The sequence below is a fragment of the Dendrobates tinctorius genome, unplaced genomic scaffold (genome assembly GCF_039654945.1).
Source record: "Dendrobates tinctorius isolate UK_male_01 unplaced genomic scaffold, ASM3965494v1 ptg000211l, whole genome shotgun sequence".
NCBI classification, from domain to species: Eukaryota; Metazoa; Chordata; class Amphibia; order Anura; family Dendrobatidae; genus Dendrobates; species Dendrobates tinctorius.
In genome coordinates this window covers 25,926,070-25,943,390 of record NW_027361878.1, presented here as the reverse complement: position 1 = coordinate 25,943,390, position 17,321 = coordinate 25,926,070, and positions in this window count along the sequence as shown.

Genomic DNA, 17,321 nt, shown 5'->3' with positions numbered 1-17,321 from the left:
AAGAATCTAATCCTTCCCGCAGCTGCAATCTAATCCTTCCCGCAGCTGCAATGACTGCTATTTCCTACTGTCGCTAAGCAAATGGGTGGAAGATCCTTGCCGCCGTACCTCGGCCCATACATTTCCTCTACTAATGCTTGGTATGAAGCATTACCCCATATCTGGCACAGTCGTGGACATAGCGAGGTGGGGCCGGCAATGTGCGGATGTCCAGATGATTGCTCTGGCTCTTGTTCTGCATTGTTCTATACTTACAGCTCCACTGATGCAATTCCCCTTTGATATATTGGGTCCCACGAGGCTCACAAATGCCTTTTATGTCCAGTAATTTTTTTTTTTTTCCTTGCTGCTTCAAGGCAGTATTCAAGGCAGTAGTTGTTGTTTTTTTTTTTTTTTTTTTTTTTTTTTTTTTTTTTTTTCTTCTTCTCTGCAGATGCCCTGTTCTTCTAATCTAGAACATCTCCTATCTCTGCCTTCACCTATTCATGGGACAGTATGGGTACCATTACACCTAGCGACTCACCAGCCATCCCGACCAGCGATATGACGCGGTCAGGATCGCTGGTGCATCGCTAGGTGGTCGCTAGTGAGCTGCCACACAGGCAGATCTCACCAGCGACATCGCTGGGGACGGGGATCACTACTTGCCTGTCAGACGCGGCGATCCTGACGTCCTCCCGCCCGGCTCCACGCGTCGCTCATCGTCACAGCAGGAAGTGACCGACGAGGAATGGTCCAGCAGCTTCTCGCGTGATCAGCGATAACCAGCGGGTGAGCCGGTCGGTGGTAAGTATCACATTTAGCGATATCGCTAGCAATATCGCTGCAACGTCACAAAATCGGTGACTTTACAGCGATATTGCTAGCGATATCGCAGTGTGTAACGGGGGCTTAACTTTCAGTAAACTTCCCCCTCCCCCACCATAAACTCCTTGATCAGATCCTGCTGCTTTTGTGCATGGTTTAACGTTTGTGTCGTTGGAATACTTATCCTAAAGCTTTTAGGAGATGTGCTGAGGAGCAAAGAATTTTAAAAGAAAAAGGCAGAATGAATGATCCGTCCTGTAGCAATGTCTCAAGCTGCTTCTGGCTGAGATTGCCCTCCATTAGTCTTGGCACTATAGTTCTGGCAGGGAGAGTTACTGATGCCTTGGATACCCTATAAAACTGCACTTTGCATAATGTGAAGGGGAACGTGCTTCTTAATCTTAACCATCGCCTGCCCTGAGCCCTTCGGGGAGGGTTTCCAAAAAAGTAATTTTGGTGGTGGGAGGTAACGTTCACCACCTTAAAGGGAACCTGTCACAGCCCCCCCCTGGCGGCTTTAACTAAAAGAGCCACCTTCAGCAGCACTAAGGCTGTATTCTGTGAAGGTGGCTCTTTCGTTTCTGACCCCCACTAATGCTGAAATATTAACTTTTATAAATAGGTCCCCATACCTGTATTGAGTCACATAGGTATGGCGTCTCCGCCTGAAGCAGCCACCTCCCCGCCCTCAATCATGTCTGTAGTGTCTGGACATCGCCCTCCCATAGCCGTCCATGCCCCTTTGCTGCTGTCTGTGCCCCGCCTCCCATGGACGGCAGAGAAGGGGCATGATGGATGGCTATGGGTGGCGGGCCACAGATGTCAGAGCAGGGGCATGATGGACGGCTATGGGAGGCGGGGCACAGACGCAGAGACATGATTGACGGGGAGGCGGCTGCTTCAGGGGGGGACTCCATACCTATGGGACTCATTACAGGTATGGGGACCTATTTATAAAAGTTAATATTCGGTCGTCCATGACAGCACCACCTGAGAGAGGGGATCCGCCCTTCAGGAACAGGAAACCGACAGATACAAAAGGGCAGCACCTCTCCCACGCATCAGTTGGTTTCCTGTTCCTAGAGGACAGGACTTCCTACAGATCGTCCGTCATGGATCGTCAAGGGAATTCCCAGGTCGGCTGACCGACCCAGGTAGCGGGGGGATCTCCTACCTTGGTCAGTGCGGGGTCCCTGGAAGCGCCACGGTGGGGCCGGGTAGGTCTCCACGGCAGTATGTGGAGCAAGGGGGCCGGAGGACAGCCGTCTCCAGAGTGCCAGCATCGGCAGCAGCCTTGGGGGCCATTTTTTGCTGCGACATTGTGTGTAATTACTGGGTCAGTAGGCTTATTAAGGCAGCAGGTAGATCCAGACCAGTAGTGAAGGATAGGTTCATGCCATGGGACCTGAATCTAGTGCTCACGGCTATGATAGGTTCAAATGGAGCTTCCATCTCATCAGCTTCCATAAAAAACCTGTCCCTCAAAGTAGCCTTCCTGGTAGCTCTGACGTCAGCTCGTAGAGTAAGCGACATCCAGGCATTATCTAGGCATCCTCCTTATATGCAGTTCAGGGACGATAGGGTAATACTTAGGCCGGAGCCGGCATACTTACCTGAGGTAGTTTCTAGATTTCATAGGACACAGGAGATAGTCCTTCCTCCCTATTCCAGCTAACGAGAAGGAAATGAAACTACACACCCTAGATGTTAGGAGATGCCTCATAGAATATCTGGCAGTTACCGATCCCTGGAAGAAAGATAATAGAATTAGATTTATGAATCATAGAATTGTAGAGTTGGAAGGGACTTCCTGGGCCATCTGGTCCAACCCCCTGCTCAAAGCAGGATTCCCTAAATCATCCCAGTCAGATGTCTGTCCAGCCTCTGTTTGAAGACTTCCATTGAAGGAGAACTCGCCACTTCTTGTGGCAGCCTGTTCCACTCATTGATCACTCTAACTGTCAAAAAGTTTTTTCTAATATCTAATGTGTCTCCTCCCATTCAGTTTCATCCCATTGCTTCTAGTCTTTCCTTGTGCAAATGAGAATAAAGTTGATCCTTCTACAATGTGACAGCCCTTTAGATATTTGTAGACAGCTATTAAGTCTCCTCTCAGTCTTCTCTTTTGCAAACTAAACATTCCCAAATCCTGCAACCTTTCCTCATAAGACAGGTTTTGCAGACCGGTCACCATTCTGGTCGCTCTTTTCTGAACTTGCTCCAGTTTGTTGATGTCTTTTTTAAAATGTGGTGCCCAAAACTGGACACAATATTCCAGATGAGGTCTGACCAAAGAGGAGTAGAGGGAAATAATGACTTCACGTGATCTAGACTGTATGCTTCTGTTAATACATCCTAGAATTGCATTTGCCTTTTTTTGCTGCTGCATCACACTGTTGACTCATATTCAGTCTGTGATCTATTAGTATACCCAAGTCTTTTTCACATGTGCTGTCACTTAGCCCTATTCCTCCCATTCTGTATATGCTTTTTTCATTTTTATTGCCCAGATGTAGTACTTTGCATTTCTCCCTGTTAAAAACCATTCTGTTAGTCGCTGCCCACTTCTCCAGTTTATTTAAATCTTTTTGAATCCTCTCTCTCTCTTCTCTAGTATTAGCTATCCCTCCTAGCTTTGTGTCATCAGCAAATTTAATTAGTTTACCCTCAATTCCTTCATCTAAATCGTTGATAAAGATGTTGAACAATACAGGGCCCAGGACAGAGCCCTGTGGTACCCCACTTGAAACATTCTTCCAACTGGATGTGCAGCCATTTACGACCACTCTTTGGGTCCGATCACTAAGCCAGTTATGAATCCACCTAACAGTTGCCTTGTCCATTCCATACTTAGTCATTTTTTCAATAAGGATTGTATGAGATACTTTGTCAAATTGTTTGCTGAAGTCAAGATATACTATATCTACAGCATTTCCTTGATCCACCCAATCAGTGATACCGTCATAGAAGGAAATTAAGTTAGTCTGACATGACTTATTAGTTACAAACCCATGCTGACTCTGTTTAATCACTTCATTATCCAGGTATTGACATACATGTTGTTTAATAATTTGTTCAAAGATCTTTCCTGGTATAGAAGTCAGACTCACCGGCCTATAGTTGCCTGGGTCCACCTTCTTCCCCTTTTTTTGAAGATAGGAACAACATTTGCTCTTCTCCAGTCTTCTGGCACTTCTCCTGTTCTCCAAGAATTTTCAAAGATTATGGAGAGGGGTTCAAAAATTTCTTCTGCTATCTCCTTCAGTACTCTGGGGTGTAATTCATCTGGACCTGGAGACTTGAATTCATTTAGATTAGCTAAGTGTTTCCTCACTATCTTTCTGTTTATAGATATCCTGGATCCTTCTATTCCCTTAATAGGACAGTGAAGAACAGTTGATGTTACATTTCCTTTCTGAGAGAAAACAGATGCAAAATGGGAATTTAAAAGTTCAGCCTTCTCAACATCCTGTCTTACCATTTCATCATTTTCATCCTGTAAAAATCCTATAGCATCTTTGACTTTTCTTTTACTTTTGACATATCCCCAAAATCCTTTATTATTGCTTTTGACATCTCTTGCAAGCCTCAATTCATTTTCAGCTTTAGATAATCTGATTTGTGCCCTGCAGGTTCTGCAGACAGCATTATATTCTTCTTTAGATATGCCTCCCTCTTTCCATTTTATAAACATTTTTTTTTTCCTTTTTAGCATGTGCTTAAGTTCTGTGTTCATCCATCCTGGTTTCCTTAAATGCTTCCTATTCTTCCCTCTTTTCGGAATTGTTAACAACTGTGCTTTGAGAATTTCATTTTTCAAGATTTCCCATCCTTCCTGGACATTTTTGTCTTTAAGGATATCCAGCCATTGGATCCCTCCAATTCTTTCTGAATCCCTGAAAATCTGCCTTTCTGAAATCTAACCTTGACGTCTGAGTCTTCACAGGTCTTCCGCCTCTAGTTATCCAAAATTCTAAAATAGCATGGTCGCTACCTCCTAGGGTCCCAGCCACTTTTACCTCCTCAACCATTTCCTCCCTGTTTATAAGGATTAGATCCAAGGTAGCAGTTCCCCTTGTTTTCTCCCCTACCTTTTGGAAGATAAAGTTGTCAGCAAGAGAGGATAAGAATTTCCTTGACCTGTTAGTTTTGCCTGAGAGAGATTCCCAACAAATGTCTGGATAGTTGAAATCTCCCATGACAACTATGTCATATTTTTTGGAGAACTTGGCCATTTGCATAAAGAATTCATCCATATCTTCAGCTTGTACAGGCGGCCTGTAGTAAATGCCTACAATGGTGTCCTTTCCATTGTTCTGTCCTTGTATTCTTACCCAAACAGTTTCCACAGAACTCCCAGTCTCTGAAGCTCCAATCTCTGTGCAGATATACGCGTTTCTAACATACAACACCCCCTCCTCGTTTATCAAGTCTGTTTCTTGCAAATAAGTTGTATCCTTCTAGTCTTGTATTCCAATCATGTGTATTGTCCCACCAAGTTTCAGTGATTCCAATGACATCATATTTCTTTTCCTGTGTTAGTAGTTCCAATTCTCCTTGTTTGTTGCCCATGCTTTGTGCATTAGTATAGAAACATTTTAGTTTGTGATTTGTTTCACTTTCTCCAATATTTTTATTAATTAGATTCTTTTGTCTTTGTTCTTCCTTTCCACTTCTAATAGCAGAGTTCTCAATAGCATTTGTCAGGTGTATGGCTTTTTCTGGTCTTTTGCTTCCCTTCCCATGTTCTAGTTTAAAGCTCTCCTTACAAGTGTAGCGAGGCGACTTCCAAATACATGCTTTCCAGTCTTCGTAAGGTGCACCCCCCATCTCTAGCAAGTAGTCCATCGTATAAGTAATTCACTCCGTGATCCAGAAATCCAAATCGTTGCTGACGGCACCATCGACGTAGCCAGTTGTTCACCTGCAGAATCTTATTCCACCTCCTTGTTCCATGGCCATCTACTGGGAGGATGGAAGAGAAGACCACCTGCGCTCCCAGTTCTTTCACTTTCTTGCCTAAGTCTTCAAAGTCTCTGCAGATGGTTTCCAGGTCATTTCTTGCGGTGTCATTTGTCCCCACGTGTAGTAGCAGGAATGGGTAGTCATCTGTAGGTCTGAAGAGTCCTGATATCCTGTCAGACACATCTTTAATTTTTGCACCTGGAAGACAGCACATTTCTCTTGAAGTTATATCTGGTCTGCCTCTGTTCCTCTCAACAGGGAATCCCCCATGACCACCACTCTCCGTTTCTTCTTCACAACATTTTTCTTACTCCATCCAGGATGACTGAAGGCGTACAAGGTTGCTGTTTGTTGGCAAAGTCTTATCCTGATGTATTTCTTCATCGTTTTCCTGCGTGAGAGCCTGGTACTGGTTTCTGAGCAGTATGGGTGCTGACTGCCTCCTGATCCTCCTGCTTCTCTGGGTCACATGTCTCCATTCCTCTGTTTCTTCAGGTGCACTTCGAATTTCTTCTCTTTCTGTAACATGAAGAGATAATTCTGCTCTGTCCAAGAACTCTTCACCTTCCTTAATGATCTTCAACGTAGCTAACCTCTCTTCGAGATTTTGCAACTTTTCCTCCAACAGGGACACAAGCTTGCATTTGTGGCATGTGAAGTTTGGCTTTTCCACTGGTAAGTCTGTGAACATGTAGCAAGAAATGCAGCTCACCAAATGGCTCCTGGCCTCTTCCATCTTGAGATTTCTTAAAAACGATGAAAGATGAGACAAAAGTTTACTTACCGGTAATTCGGTTTCTAGGAACCTTCCACGACAGCCACCTTGGAGGTTGTCTCCCTGCCCTAATAGGGGACAGGAACACAGAGGTTAAATAACCCTCCCCTTCTTGCTACCTCAGTGTTTTTTCTGAACATACTAGCATGAATAGTTCCAGTAGAGCAGGAATCATCAGGTAAATATATCATATAGGGAGGGAAATTAGTGCTGTCGTGGAAGATTCCTAGAAACCGAATTACCGGTAAGTCTAATTCTATTTTCTCTAGTCACCTTCCACGACAGCCACCTTGGAGTCATGCCAACGTTAATTTTTTAGGGAGGGACTAACGGCTTGCAAGACGTGTCTACCGAAGGTCATCCCTATTGAAATCCAGTCTATAGTGTCTAGTAAAGGGGTGTGTGCACAGAGGACCAGGTGGCCGCTCTGCATATCTGCTCCGAAGACATATTTCCCCTTGCTGCCCAGGACGTAGCGACTGATCGAGTGGAGTGGGCCTTTAACGACTCCAGAGGAGAGAGATGTCTTGCAGAGTATGCCAGAGAGATGGACTGCTTGATCCAGCCCGCTATCGTGTTCTTTGCCGCCTTCTTCCCTCTAATTCTTCCTGAATACTGAAGGAACAGGTTCTGATCAATTCTCCAATCCTTGGTTGCTTCGAGGTAACGGAGAACTACCCTGCGAACATCCAGGGTATGAAATTTCGCTTCCTTCGGGTTAGAAGGATTTGGGCAGAATGAGGGCAACACGATATCCTGGCTTCTATGAAAGTATGACACCACCTTGGGCATAAAGGAGGGGTCTAGGCGTAGTACTATACTGTCTGAATTGAGTAGGAGATAAGGTTCCTGTACTGAAAGGGCCTGTAGCTCCCACACCCATCTAGCTGATGTGATCGCCACAAGAAACACTGTTTTGAGTGTGAGCATTTTTAATGGAATTTCTGACAGGGGCTCAAACGGGGCATGTGTTAGGCTATTAAGCGCTAAATTAAGATCCCAGGGGGGAACTCTGCTAGGGAGCGAAGGACGAATCCTGCCTGCTGCTATCATGAACCGCTTGACCCAGTGGTGTTTGGCTAGGTCTTGGTCAAAAAAGGCACTTAGGGCAGATACCTGTACCTTTGACGTACTCAGAGTAAGCCCTAGATCTAACCCTTTCTGTAGGAAGTCTAGTATTTGGGCAATATTTGGATGGGCGGAGTCAGGGACCTTCGGGAGGCACCAGGAGGAAAATCTTTTCCATATTTTCCCATATATTGCATTCGTTATCGGCTTTCTACTCTTTTGAAGGGTCCGGATTACCTCATCCGATAACCCTTTGGCCTTCAGAATGTTGGCCTCAATAACCAGGCTGCTAGGGATAGCTTGGCTGGGTCCGGGTGTAGCAACGGACCTTGAAAAAGGAGGTCGGTCTTCTGGGGTAATAGCAAGGGACCTTCCTGGGCCATGTCCAACAGAGCGCTGTACCAGCTTCGTCCTGGCCACATCGGAGCCACCAGGATCGTCTTGACTCCGTCTGCCCTGATCTTTTGTAGGGTCTTTGCCAGCATCGGGATTGGGGGGAAAAGCGTAGGCCAGTCTGAAGACCCATGGATGGGCAAATGCATCCGTCCCCCTGGCTCCGTACGTGGGACTGAGGGAGAAATAGGTCGCAGCCTTTGTATTTTGTGCATTCGCGAACAGGTCGACTTCTGGATCCCCTCATCTTGAGACTAGAGCCTGGAACACCTCTTGGTTCAGACACCATTCTCCTGGATGGACGTATTTCCTGCTCAGGAAGTCTGCCTGGATGTTTTCCGACCCTTTCAGGTGTACTGCGGAAATGGATAACAGGTGCTTCTCTGCCCAAATGAAGATCCTTGCTGCTACTTTCTTTAGGCTGGCGTACCTTGATGCCTGAAATATGCCACCGTGGTCACATTGTCGGAGTATATCCGGACATGATGGTTCTTGACAAGGGCTGCTGCAGCCTTCAGTAACTCTTCCACTGCCGTCAGCTCCCTTAGGTTTGAAGATCCAGCCTTTATGTTCTGGGGCCATTGTCCCTGGAAGTATGAATCTTCGACTACGGCTCCCTAGCCCCTCAGGCTGGCATCGGTGCATAGTATTTTTAGAGGAAGCTGATCCCAGCTTACTCCTCGCCTCAGGTTTCAGTAGCTCAGCCACCACCAGAGGGCCAATTTTACATGTCCTGGAAGTAGAACCCTTTTTGACAGGTTGTTTGGATATTTTTTCATATTTGTCAGGACATACGACTGGAGGACTTGCGTGTGAGCTTGTGCTCAGGACACCGCCTGAATGCACGCTGTTAGAGAGCCCAGGATGGACATGGCGTCCCTCAGCGTCGGCGCCCTTTGGTCTCTGAACCGGATTATTTTCTGGCGAAGGTCTTTTTGACGATCTTTGGGAAGAAAGGACGTCCTGTTCTCTGAATCCAAGAGGATCCCCAGGAATTTTTTTCCTCGGGGAAGGACAGAGGGCTGACTTCTGGAGATTTGGTATCCACCCTAGAGTTTCGAGAATCTGTAGGGTCCTTGATACGTCTTGGTTCAGCCGGTTTATTGATGGGGCGACTATAAGCAGATCGTCCAGATACGGTACAATGCTTATCCCCTGATGCCGAATGAAGATGACTGCCTCTTTCATGACTTTTGTCAACACCCTTGGTGCTGGGGATACCCCAAACGGCAGGGCGTTGAACTGAAGGTAGCTGATTCCTCGGTCGTGGGTGACCACAAACCTCGGAAACTTCCGGTGGTCCGGATGAATGGGTATGTGGTAATGCGCATCCCTTAGGTCTATTGTCGCCATCTGCCAGCCTCGTCCAATAAGAGGAATCGCTGATCTTACTGATTCCATCTTGAATCGACGGTACCTGATGAAGTGGTTCAGGGCTTTTAGATTTATAATGAGCCTGTGTTTTCCTGAGGGGTTTTTTTTTTTTATCAGGAACAGGCGAGAATAAGATCCCCTGCCCTCCTCCTGAGGAGGCACATACGAGACCACTTGTTCCCGTAGCAGTTCTTCTAACTGAAGCTACAGAACTTTTTGCAGACTTGGGGAATGCGCTGGGGTAATCCTTACGGCATGTGTGTGTGTGTGGGGGGGGGGTGCTCGAACTCCAGTTTTAGCCCAAATTGTATAGTGTGCAGGACCCACTGGTTCGAGGTCGTGGCCTGCCATTGGGAGAAAAACTGTGAGTCGACCCCTACCTGGGAGTCACTGCTTTTCTGGGGGCTGCTGCTGTTGGGGCACAAGGATGTTTCTTCCTTTACCCCCTTTCGGGTAGCTCCATCGACCCGTTTTGCCCTTCCCTCTGAACGCCCTTTGAGAAGTCTGCTCCCTTGAGGGACGAATAAACCGCCTTTTTGTGGGTTTCTGTTCCGGCAGTGACCTATTCTTGTCAGAAGCGTTCTCAAGGATGTCATCGAGGACCGGCCCGAACACGTGGTGTCCCTGGAAGGGGATGGCACAAAGTTTCGTTTTGGAAGTGATGTCGCCTCCCCATGACTTCAGCCACAAGGCTCTCCTGGCCGAGTTTGAGAGGACTAGGGACCTTGCTGCCACCCGTACCGTTTCTCCCGAAGCGTCAGCTAAATAGCCTGTTGCCTTTTGGAGGATTGACAGGGAGTCTAAGATTTCCTCCCTTGGAGTGCTCCCCGACATGTGGTCTTCCAACGTACGTAGCCAGAAAAACAACGATCTGGCTACGCAGGTGGATGCAATATTTGCTTTTGAGCAGGTTCGTAGAGGCCTCCCAGGACTTTTTAAGATGGCTCTCTATTTTCCGATCCATTGGATCCTTCAATTGAGAGGCATCCTCAAAGGGCAAGGACGTCTTCTTAGTGACTTTAGACACTTGGACGTCTATCTTGGGGATCTCCCAAATGGAACTATCTCCTTCTAGGGGGACCGAAGTGCTTTCTCGGGGGAGGACCACTCCTGAGTTATTAAATCCCGTATAACCTCATGAACCGGGAAACCCTTTCTACCTCTGGGTTTCAACCCTCCAAACATCTCATCCTGGACTGAGAGCCTAACCTCCTCCTCCTCCAATCCCATGGTATTTCTTACCATGGAAACTAACTCCTCCATATCCTCCGAGGAGAAATAGTATTTTTTTGTATCATGACTGGAGGTGGACGTGGAGCCCTCATCTTCCCAAATCTCCTCCGACCCCGAGGAACGGACTTCTCCTGAGTCTGAGTCGGCTTCTATAGGTGCCCTTTTCTTCTTTGGGGCAGGGCACTGGGCCGGGGTTTGGGCTGCTATGGAGGTCTGAACCTCCTGTCTAATGAGTCTTTATGCTGTAAAACAAGGAGGGTTGCTTGGTACGCAGTATATTTTGCATACATAGCTGGCATAACTTCATTCTGTAATCAGAAGGAAACCTGGCACCACATATACCACACTTGCGGGGGTTTTTAGGGGCAGAGGCTTTGTCTTCCTGCAACAGAAGAGAAAGCTTACTCAGACCTGTGCCACCAGTTCGTTTGACAGGCAAGGGACCAGCCCCGCTACTCACTGTAGGAGGGGGAACGCTGGGCTCCGCAGATGCTGCCGTTGAGGGCTTCTCACCGTCCATTCTGCACAAACACTGCGCTTACCTGGAGCTGCTGCACCCTTTTAAGGGTGATTGGGGCGTTCATTCCTGGTGTTCCTCCCTGGTCCCTGGGGAGGATATGCTCGACCCCCGCCGCGCCATTGTGATCGTTTCCCGGGTCTCTCCGGGAGCCGGCACGCGTTTCCCCTTCCTAGGAGGCCGCAAACCGGAAGTGCGCGTCACTGCCACTTCCGGTCGACTGCCCGCACCCTCTGACGGGCGCGCTCTGGCTCCAATGTGGCGCTGGGAGGAAGGAGGAAGCCGGGGAGCTGTGCAGGACCCCGGCAGGCACCGTACCGCCCCGCTTTACCCCGGAGGGCGTGGGAGGGGCGGCCATGTCCCGAGTCACACCACGGTGGAGACGGGAGCAGCGCATGAAGGAGAGGCGAACCCCCCCCCCGACCTCGGCTGCCCAGCTCTGTAAGTATATAGGGGCTCCGCTCGCTGGCCACGACAGCCCCTTGTGACCTCTTCATGCCCCGATAGGGGACAGGAAAAACACTGAGGTAGCAGGAAGGGGAGGGTTAGCTACAGTAACCTCTTTGTGTTCCTGTCCCCTATTAGGGCGGGGAGACAACCTCCAAGGTGGCTGTCGTGGAAGGTGACTAGAGAAAATGCCCTATTTGTCTCCCATCAAGGCGCTAGGAAAGGCCTTAGAGCATCAAAAAACACACTAGTCGGGTGGATTACAGAGGCTTTCACTTGCATACACCTCAAAAGGCAGATCGGCACCTGGAAAGCTGAGGGCGCATATCACCAGAGCCATGGCGACCTCGTGGGCCGAAAGATCAGAAGTCTCCATTGACGAGATATGTAAGGTGGCTACTTGGTCCTCTCCGAGCACCTTCTATAGTCATTATAGGCTAGACTTGGGTGCTTCCTCAGACCTCTCCTTTGGTATAAGGGTACTGCAGGCTGTAGTCCCTCCCTAAAGTAGTTATTACTCTCTGTAATTCTCTCAGGTGGTGCTGTCATGGACGACTGAATAAAGTCTTAGTTACTCACCGGTTAACAGTATTTATTCGGACTCCCATGACAGCACCACGAGAGAGGGGATCCGCCCTTTAGGAACAGGAAACCTACAGATACAAAAAGGGCGGCACCTCTCCCACGCATCAGTTGGTTTCCTGTTCCTGAAGGGACGGGATCCTACAGAAGACCAGGATCCCAGGCCGGCCGATACAGGTAGCGGGGGGGTCTCCTACCTCGGCCTGGTGCGGATCCCTGGAAGACGCCACGGTGGCCCAGGATGGGTAGCACGGCGGTGGCGTAGTCAGCAGGGAGCGGCGTCCGGAGGATGTCCGACTCCAGAATAAAGGCCGCCGCCGGTGAGTATGTTTCCCCCCGGGGGCCCCCGTATCCGGCAGCGCTCGTGCGGTGGCCGGCGCGCTGCGGGGGACGCTGCGACCGGGGAGCGCGGTATCCCGAAGCTCCCGGGCGTCCCGCGTGACTTCCGGTCGGGCGGGGTCGCGGTGACGTCAGGGGGCGGCCGGAGGAGGTGCGTCTGGGTCGGCGGCGCCACTGCGCATGCGCGAGAAAAACAAGATGGCGGCGGCCATCGCAAACGCCGTTGGGCGTCGGCTCTCCGGCCGGGTGCGGCGCCAGCTGGGGAAGGGAGCCCTATTAGGGGGGGAGGGGCGCGGCACGCATACTGCTGTCCGGAGGAGGGGTATATAGGCAGGACCCGGGCAGGGTGCCTTGCCTTGGCCACATTATTGCGAGCAGTAATGGAGAGCGAGCAGCAGCGGCAGCGGCAACGACGGCAGCAGCGACAAACATCTCTGCCGCCCCTGGATGACCTTCGGCAGGTCAAGCAGAAAAAGAGTCACGTGACAGTGAACGTGCGGGACGAAATGACCAGTCCAGCCATAAAAGCTCTAAGCAGACAGGAGCATCGTCTGAGAAGAATCCCCCTCATCCTCCGGTACTTGAGTGGCACTGGTAAGTGATCTTCGTGAAAGTTCACTCAGTGACGGGGCCCCCCTTCTGTGCTTTATTCTAGGGGAAGAAGGCTTCAAGTAAAACTAAACACAGGGAATGCGCACTCTGTGCATGCCCATTACCGGACTCATGCCCCAAAAGATTGTGCCCCCCCTGTATTCAGCAGACAGTGGCGGAAGAGTCGCCCGCGGTAGCAGCGAGTTTGAGAGACATTGTTAGGGCAGAAATTAAGGAAACCCTAAAGTCACTGTCCCAGCCGGAAACTATAAAGGGCGGGGTCCCGGTGGAGTCCGATTCCTCGGCAGAATGGAGGAGAAGTAGAGACTCCCAGGCTTCATCTCCCTCGTCCTCCTCAGGAGAAGAGGACTCTGGGCGGTTTTGTCTGCCTCTTGACCGGGTAGACAAGCTGGTCAAAGCAGTCAAAGGGACAATGGAAGTAGAGGAGCCTAAGCCCCAATTATCCATGCAGGATGTCATGTTCAGGGGGCTGGAGCAGAGGAAGCATAGAGTCTTCCCGTTAAATCAGAAGATCCAGGATCTAATCCACAGAGTGGAAAAAAACGGATAAAAGAGGGTCGCTACCACCAGCCCTCAAACGCAGATATCCCTTCGACGATCCGGCAGTAAATACTTGGGACAAGGCCCCCAAATTAGATGCGGCCATTGCAAAGGCATCGAAAAGATCCTTGCTGCCCTTTGAGGACATGGGATCCCTTAAAGATCCCCTAGACAGGAAGGCAGACACCTTCCTTAAGAATACTTGGGAGATGGCAGCCGGTTCCTTAAGACCAGCAGTGGCGTCAACATGCACAGCCAGGTCCATGATGGTCTGGTTGGACCAGTTGGAGTCACAATTAAAACAGGGTACGTCAAGACAAACAATTCTTGGGGCCCTACCAACAATCCAAGAGGGAGCAGCCTTCCTAGCAGATGCCTCGGCGGATGCAGTAAGAATGGCAGCCAGAGCAGCAGGTCTCTCTAATGCGGCTCGTAGAGCCCTGTGGCTAAAGTGCTGGCAGGGAGACATTCAGACCAGGGCGAAGCTTTGTACTATTCCTTGTGAGGGGGAATATTTGTTCGGCGCAGTCCTGGACGAACTGCTTGAGAAGGCTGGGGACGACAAGAAAAAATTCCCAAATCTCTGGCCTACATCCTACCGACGCCCATTTGGTAGAAGGAGATTCCGTCTGGGGAGAAGGCCCAATTCTTCGCCTACTAGAGACCGTCCCAGATGGGAAGATAGAAGGAGAAGAGGTACGGGCTACATGTTTAGACGCTCGTCTAGAGATCAAAAGAGACAGAATCAATGACTAGCAATTCCCGTGGGAGGTAGACTATCATCCTTCCGGCATGGTCACAGATTACAAATAGTGACTGGGTGCGCAATGTAATATCCACCGGGCTTAGATTGGAGTTTACCCAGGTCCCACGGGATACCTTTAAATCCACTCCCTTAAGATCTTCACCCCTTGAACAAGCAGCTTTAGAAGCGGAGGTCTTGAGCCTATGCCAGAAAAACGTCCTGATAGAAGTTCCGGAAGCTGAGAGAGGAAGAGGGTTCTACTCTCCCTTATTCCTGATCCAAAAACCTGATAAGACATTTAGAACGATCATTAACTTACGTTTCCTTAATAAGTTTTTGGTGAACCGTACTTTTAAGATGGAGTCCATCAATACGACAATAAAAATATTGTTTAAAGGGTGTTTTATGGCAGTCATAGATTTGAAAGATGCGTACTATCATGTACCTATCCATGCAGACTTCCAGCAGTTCCTGAGGGTGGCGGTTTCAATAGACGGCACAGTCCGTCATTATCAATATAGAGCCCTTCCCTTTGGTCTCTCTGCAGCGCCCCGGGTATTTACAAAGATAGTGGCCGAAGTGATGGCGCATTTACGGGAGGTGGACATCCTGATTGTTCCATATTTGGATGATTTTTTAATTGTGGGAAAATCAGGGGGCCATTGTACATCCCAGATAGAAAGAGCTAAGTCCAGGTTAGAAAACCTCGGATGGATATTAAACTACGAGAAATCCCGACTCCAGCCCTCAAAAATACAAAAGTTTCTAGGCTTACTATTAAATTCAGAAACTCAGCAGTGTCTGTTGCCATTGGATAAAATGCAAAAGATACAGCAGCAGGTTCTTCGGGCGGTTGATAATCCTTCTATGACCCTCAGACAGGCCATGTCCCTGTTGGGATCTCTAACCTCATGCATCCCAGCAGTTAGGTGGGCACAATTCCATACTAGAGCCCTTCAGAAGGATGTCCTATTTAATAGCAGGGCCTTAAGACACTCCTTACAAGGTCAACTGTTGCTAAGCCCCTCGACTGTCACATCGCTTAGATGGTGGCTCGATGATGAGAACCTAGCCTCAGGGGTGCCCTGGATAACGCAGATAACCCGTGTTATAACCACAGACGCTAGTCCCTTCGGTTGGGGGGCCCATATTCGGGACATAGTGGTACAGGGACAGTGGGATTCGGATACGGAGATCTCATCCAACCAAAGAGAGCTATTGGCGATAGAGCAGGCAGTCAAAAAACTCATTATGTACCTACAGGGCCATCACGTGAGGATACTCTCGGACAACCAGGTAGCGGTAGCATATATCAACCACCAAGGTGGAACCCGCTCCGACGCCCTGATGCGGACAACAGAACGTCTCCTTCAAATAGCAGAGGGAAGTTTTCTATCTTTGACGGCGCTCCACATCAGAGGAAAGGACAACGTAAAGGCAGACTTTCTAAGCCGCAAGGCTTTAAAGCAAGGAGAATGCGCTTTGAACAGGGATATTTACCACCAGATTGTCCGCAGATGGGGTTGGCCAGAGGTAGACCTCTTTGCCACCAGAGAGAACAGAAAAGAAAAATCGTTCTGCTCTCTGAATCCCAGGGAAAATCCACTAGCAGTGGACGCCCTCCTGATAAGATGGAACTTTTCTCTGGCATACGCCTTCCCGCCATTAAATCTTCTACCTCTGGTAGTAAGGAAGATCAGGGAAGATTGGGCAAGAGTCATATTAATTGCCCCCTTTTGGCCCAGGAGGACCTGGTTTGCATGGTTGAGGACCATGTCTGTATGCGATCCCTGGGTGCTGCCGAACCTTCCGGATCTCCTCTACCAGGGGCCAGTCAGCCACCCACAAGTAGGCGAGACTCCATTTGACAGCGTGGTCTTTGAAAGGTCACTGTTAGAGGATAGAGGGTTCTCCAAGAAGTTAATTGACACCCTCCTAAAAAGCAGGAAATTGACTACCACTAACATTTATGCTAGGACCTGGAAGCGATTCCTGTCCACCTTTCAGTTTGACGCCAGAGACGGAATTCCCACGAAACATATTCTGGAATTTCTCCAGAAGGGTCTCGAATTGGGTCTCTCCACAAGTACATTAAAAGTACAAGTTTCAGCCTTAGGGGCCTTGTTTGCATGTGATATTGCCAATAACTATTGGGTAGCAAGGTTCATCAAAGCAGTGGCTAGATCGAGACCCATACACAAAGACAGATGTGTACCTTGGGACTTAAATTTAGTCCTTACGGCCTTGACAGAAAGACCATTTGAACCTCTGGATTCGGCCTCATTAAAAATTATATCTCTTAAGGCAGCTTTTCTAGTGGCGATAACATCCGCACGTAGAGTGAGCGACATACAGGCACTTTCCAGATTGCCCCCTTACACAGAGTTCTTACAGGATAGAGTAATCCTAAGGCCAGATCCAGCATACCTTCCCAAGGTAGCATCACAATTTCACAGGACACAAGAGATAGTTCTGCCTTCCTTCCTCCCTAATCCGACCAACCCTAAGGAGCAAAAACTTCAGGCATTAGATATTAGGAGATGCTTACTTAAATATTTAGCAGCCACGGATCCTTGGAAGAAGGAGAATGCATTATTCCTATCCTTCCAAGGTCCCAGGAAAGGTTGTAGGGTATCAAAACGCACATTAGCGAGGTGGATTAGGGAGGCTATCTCTCTTGCCTACACAGCAGGTGGAGGTCCGGCTCCGCAGAACCTGAGGGCGCATTCCACTCGTGCCATGGCATCATCTTGGGCAGAAAGATCTGGAGTGTCAATTGATCAGATATGTAAGGCGGCCACCTGGTCATCTCCTTCCACCTTTTTTAACCACTATCGATTAGATATGGGTGCCTCTTCAGATCTCACCTTCGGGCTAAGGGTGCTGCAGGCTGTAGTCCCGCCCTAAATTAGTTTACATCTCTG